The 6377-nt window shown below is 38.9% G+C and overlaps 1 protein-coding gene across 3 annotated transcripts in view; it reads right to left on the reverse strand.

The window, feature by feature from the left end:
- fhit (fragile histidine triad diadenosine triphosphatase) overlaps window positions 1–6377 on the reverse strand; it is a 1108831-nt gene that overhangs the window by 765410 nt on the left and 337044 nt on the right. The gene's annotated exons all lie outside the window — the stretch shown is intronic.

The raw sequence follows: 6377 nt of genomic DNA on the forward strand, positions 1-6377 counted from the left end.
GAACTTTCCTGTTGGAATGTGTCTCTAACTTTCTTGTTGAAATGTTTCTGAAACCAGGTCAGAACTGCTTTAACTGTTTGCTGGAATATTTTTTCTTTATTGTGGTTTGCCACGTGGGTTACTTTCGTAGTGGTCTTAACCTTCAGTTCTAATCTGCTCCAATTGGAGCAGGTAACTTGAAGCTGAGTCTGAATATCTCACACCAGTGCTCATTATATGTGGTATGAGCAGTCAAATCAAATCAGCATCAATGCCTATTATATTATAGGAACTATTCAAAGTTTTTACTTATGGTGATGGTGGTGGTTGCCACGATGTTCTTGAAATGTAGGAAACTCAAAGACATGCTTGGTCTAGAATGATAAAGGGAAACCACTTCTGATCTAGAGTCAGAGTCATGGAGATGTACAGCGTGGAAACAGACCCTTCGGTCCAACTAATCCATGCTGACCAGATATTCTAACCTAATCTAGTCCCATTTGCTAGCATTAGGCCCATATCCCTCTAAATCCTTCCTATTCATCCATCCATCCAGATGCCTTTTAAATTTTATAATTGAACCAGCCTCCACAGCTTCCTCTGGCAGCTCATTCCATAAACACACCACCCTCTGCGTGTAAAAGTTCCTCCTGAGGTCCCTTTTAAATTTTTCCCCTCTCATCTTAAAGTTATTCCCTCTAAGTTTAGACTCCCCTATCCTGGGGAAAAGACCTTGGCTATTCACCCAATCCATGTCCCTCAGGATTTTATAAACCTGTATAAGATTAGCCCTCAGCTTCTGATGTTCCAGCGAAAATAGACCTAGCCTATTCAGCTTCTCCCCTTAGCTCAAACCCTCCAACCCTCAAAACATCCTTGTAAATCTTTTCTGAACCCTTTCAAGTTTCACAGCATTCTTTCCTATGGGGGATGGGGGGGAGGGGGAGAGACTGGAATTGAACCCAGTATTCCAAAAGTGTGGCTGAACCAATTTCCTATATAGCCACAGCATGACTTCCCAACTACTAAAATAGTCTCTTGTAGTTAACAAAATATACTTTATTGCATGCTGGCTACTATTACAAATTAAATTGATATGATTGTTACGGGGACTGTGTGTCAGGTCTCACTTTTTCAAGATCCTGAGTGTTTCTGCCCAGATGTGCAGTCATTATTAAGAGTAGTGCTTATGGCACCCTTCAGCATTCGACCTATAAACAACAGGAAATGGAATGTTTTGTCTGTCAATGTGCTGCTGGTCGATTCAGTCATAGCCTTCAAATGGAACTTGGACAAGCACTGGAAGAAAAAGAAATCTCAGGACAGTGATTTAAAAGTGGGAAGCTTAAAGTGTTCTTGTGGGGACCTGGCACAACAGGGACCATGACCATTCTTGAATTTTATGAAATAAGTTCAGAGTAAAACCTTATTGAAATAACTATTATGTTACACAGTACATTGCTTTCCACAAAAAGTATTTTAAGAGTAAAAATTGAGAAGTCCGGGTCCGTATTCATTGGAGTTTTGAAGAATAAGAAGTGATCTTGTTGAAGCATATTCTGAGCATACTTGACAGAGTGGCTGCTGTAAGGATGTTTTCCCCTATGGAAGAGACTAGAACTCAGGATCGAGGTTAATAGTAAACAATCTCCCATTTCAGATTGAGAAGAAGAAGGTATTTTCTTTTATAGGACTGAGAGTTGTTGGAGCTCATCAGAGAGCAATACAGATGGTGTGATTGACTAGTTTGAAGTCAGAGGTTGATAGATTCCAACAAACAAAGGAGTCAAATGTTACCATGTATCAGCAGGAATGTGGAGTTGAGATCATAATCTGATCAGCCAGGATCATACTGGATGGTGGAGCAGCTTAAGGCGCTCGGGGCCTAATCTTGTTCCTAAATTGTATGCTTGTATGTACATATCCCTGCAAATCATTACCTTTGAAAGGAATCTTTATCTTAAAGGGACATGATGTTATTATATCAAAGATATTACCAGAATGCAGCATTAGGTACCCTATTCAGACAAGCAAATACAGTAATTCTAATCACTGCATCAATGATCACCCTTTTTAAGGTGAAGACTGGCAGATGGCAGAGATCAGAGCCTTGGAAAGAAAATAACTCTGCACACATCAACAGTGCCCTGTATAGTTAATCTTGGGGTCTGTTATTGTATAAACAAACAAAGATATGTGCTTATTCATTCAGCATGTATGTAGCAAAAGGGAGAATAATATTTTTATGATGTGTGCCCATAATAGAGAAGCAATTGGTCTTTTATGGAGTTACTTTTATTGCAAGCAATACTTATTTGTTAAAATATGGAGGGATGGATGTTTCAACTTTTGATACTCAATTGCCCTAAGCATCAAGCAATTGAGAAACTTATTGTTCTTTGTTTCATGATCTTAAATTTGATTCCCATTTTGGAAAGATATATTATTTCATTTTTTTTTGACTGTACCAAAAACCCTATACCCTGCTGAACTCTTCATTTCCAATGAATTCCTGCTGAGCTCGCCTTCTCCCAGGTCATGTCATTATGGTAACCATTTTAAGGTGCTTCAGCTCAATTTTTAACTGCTTTCTTTCAAATCAAAGTCCAAGCCCTTCAGGTTAGTTGATGAGATTTAAACATTAATAGTCTATATTTTACATCATCATGATGCACCTAAGGTTAAGTTTATCATACAACTAATTGAACAGTAGCACAATCACAAGCTGGTAAAAGTTATAGTAGGTGTGTTCATGTGTGAATCGAGGATTCAAAACCCTGACCTCCTACTGAAGGTCCAACTCCCTGCAGCTATGTCTATTTGCTATTGTTCAACTTTTTTACAGAGTGCAGTTACTTCTATCATATTTCTCACAATCAGGTCATTTTCTGCCTCAGCATTTGGTTGAGAGGGGCACAGGAGACAAAAATTAGTTTAGTTGCTCCACATAGGGTGGAGAATCTCAGCTGCATGAAGTTATGAATAACAATTTCTAAGCAAGTTTCTGAATATTTTTGTTTCTCCTTCTAATTATTACACTGGGAGTCCCAGTTGAGAAATGATTTAAAGGCCACAGAAATAAACTGTTTTCAATTGGTCTCTTGATCAAACTCAAGACCATATTCAGTGATTGAGCAAAATTAAAATTTTGCTGTATGGGATAGGCAAAATGTAAAACACTGCCAATTTTGAAAAAAATATGTGAACAAATTGGACATTTATAATTTTAAAAAGTGAACCTTACAATAATAAAAATGTAAACTGAAGAACATAGATTCTTGTCATAATTTCATCTCGACATACATTTGATGGCAAGGCAAAGCTTTCAATGATTCTCTTTGCTCATTCCATATTATATGAATTCTGATGTATATATTCTGACATGCACATACTGATTCATGGACTGTATTAGTGTGCTGCATAAATATTCAAAGCATACTTCAGGGCAAGCCTTAACAATGACATATTGCTACAAGTACTATTCACTAATAATGATATGGTTCTTTTATAATCTCTCCTAAATAGCACAGAAGCATCAGTCTACAGCCAATATCCTTCTCCGACATTATTCTCTAATGTAACAGTCATTACTTCTGGCTTGGGTGAAAGAAAAACTTGAGGTCACTGTTTTATGGGATGTCAACCTTCTGGATTCAATTTTACATAAAATTGTAATATTTTCTCACTTTAAAACATCAAGTATTTTTAGGACTGTAGCCAACATTTCAAACTATTTCACATCAAAATTGCAAGTCGATGACATTGCTGGTCTAAGAAATATATGGCACTCACAATCTCTGAAAAAGCTTTGGCATAGCAAAAGTGAAAAAGTTGGCTTGCGTTGTTCCTCAACAGTATTTACAACTGATTCACATCAGTTTTATACTGAAACAAAGGCAGGGATAAGATCATGCTGGGTTTTGAAAACAAGGATGCAATTTTAAAATCAACTGTTCAACTGGGAGCCAATGTAACTCAGCGAGCAAAGGCATGATGGGTGGAAGGTTCTTGGGACAAGGTACAAAATGGGGAGCAGGATGATCTCAATTTACAGAGATTAGAACGTAAGATCATAAGAGCATTAGGAATAGAAACAGCGATAGGCCATTTGGCTCAAGCCTTTGCCACTGTTCAAAAACATCATGGATGATCTAATGGTGTAGCTGCTGAGTACGAATTCAATCAGCAACCGAAGGATTTCCATTCCGATAGAACTTGGGATACCACCCAGCAATGCACTAGAATAATCAGGTTTGAATAATCAGATTTCACTGGGAGATGAGCTGAGGCACGGATAGAGTCATGCAATATTGTGGAGGTCTAAATAATCAGTCTTAGAGATAATGCAAATAAGTGGTTAGAAATTCATTTGGGGCCAAATACAACATTGCTGGGTGGACAAATGAAATTGATGACTAGGTTAAAGAGTTTATTGTAAGGACCAAAAACAATGGCTGGCTTTTCATAGAGTCATGTACAGCAAGGAAACAGACCTTTAGGTCCAACTAATCCATGCCAACCAGATATCCCAACCCAGCCCATATCCCTCCAAACCCTTCCTATTCATATACCCATCCAGATACCTTTTAAATGTTGCAATTGAACTAGCCTCCACCACTTCCTCTGGCAGCCCATTCCATACACGCACCACCCTCTGCGTGAAAAAGTTGCCCCTTGCCTCTCTTTTATGTCTTTCCCCTCTCACCCTAAACCTATGCCCTCTAGTTCTGGCCAGCCCCACCCCAGGGAAAAGACTTTGTCTATTTATTCTATCCATGCCCCTCATGATTTTATAAACCTCTATAAGGTTACCCCTCAGCCTCCGTTGCTCCAGGGAATAGCCCAAGCCTATTCAACCTCTTCTTGTAGCTCAAATCCTCCAACCCTGGTAACATTTTTGAAAATCTTTTCTGAATCCTTTCAAGTTTCACAACATCTTTCCTATAGGAAGGAGACCAGAATTGCATGCAACATTCCAAAAGAGGCCTCCTCAAAGAATTCTAGTAGATTTCTCAGGCATGGCCTCGCCTTGACAAAACCATGCTGACTTTGCCCTATTTTACCATAAACTTCCAAGTATTCAGAAATCTCATCCTTCACAATGGATTCCAAGATCTTACCCATGACCGAGGTTAGGCTAATCAGTCTGTAATTTTCTGTCTTTTGCCTTCCTCCCTTTTTGAACAGGGGTATCATGTTAACAATTTTCCAGTCCTCTGGAAACCCTCCCTGATTCTAGCCAGCATTTGGCCCATATTCCTCTAAATCCTTCCTAATCACGTACTCATCCAGCTGTCTTTTAAAATCTATATACTTGATCAGTAAAATAATTCCAAAAACAATTCAGTGTTATGGCACATCCTGAGCACATGACCAAACAAATTACCAGTTGCTCAATACAGATGGACTAAAGTCAAGGTGAAAAGATCAACACTTAAAATTAAGCTAGAATTACAAGAACAAATACGTATAAGGCAACAGCAATGATGGCAGGAAGGAAACAAAAGACTGGAAGCCATTTGAGAGATGCAGGGTGTAAAAGTGAATGTAGTGATGGTTATGGATAGTGTGGTTATAGTGGGACAGATACTGTTTTCTGCAACTGACTGTGGGTACCCAAGGCTACACTGCTTGTTTGGTACTAGCATTAAGAGCATTTCGTCTGAGTGCAGAGGAACTTGAAATAAAAGGGGAAAGATCAAATTATTATGGTCCACATACATATCAATAACACAGGGAGCAGAAAGAAAGAAGCTGTTGAAGAAGAATGAGAAGTTAGGAACTAAATTATAAAGCAAATCTGCAAAAGTGACAAGTTCTGCATTATTACCACTGCCATGAGCAAAAAGGCAAAATATAGAAAAAGGTTATCCACTTTGATAGGCAAGTTGGTGAAGTAAATTTTTTTTTTAAATTGATGGATACTACAGAATGCTACAGTACAGAGGGATCCAAATACCCTTCGACATGAGACACAAAATGCAAGCGTGCAGATACAGCAAGCATTTTATTTTACTCATTCATGGAATGAGGACATCATTGGCTAGGCCAGCATTTATTGCCCATTCCTAACCGTCCAGAATGCAGTTAAGAGTCAACCACATTGCTGTGGGTCGGGAGTCACACAAAGGCCAGACCAGGTATGGAAGGCATTTTCCCTCCCTGGAGGACATTAGTGAACCAAGTGAGTTTTCCCAACAACCATCACATTCTAGTAACTATAGGCCGGTGAGTCTCACTTCTGTTGTGGGCAAAGTCTTAGAGAGAATTGTAAGGGATAGGATTTATGAACATCTGGATAGGAATAATGTGATCAAGGATAGTCAGCATGGTTTTGTGAAGGGCAGGTCGTGCCTCACAAACCTTATTGAATTCTTCGAGAAGGTGACTAAGGAGGT

This window comes from Chiloscyllium plagiosum, chromosome 18 (assembly GCF_004010195.1).
Source record: "Chiloscyllium plagiosum isolate BGI_BamShark_2017 chromosome 18, ASM401019v2, whole genome shotgun sequence".
Classification (NCBI taxonomy): domain Eukaryota; kingdom Metazoa; phylum Chordata; class Chondrichthyes; order Orectolobiformes; family Hemiscylliidae; genus Chiloscyllium; species Chiloscyllium plagiosum.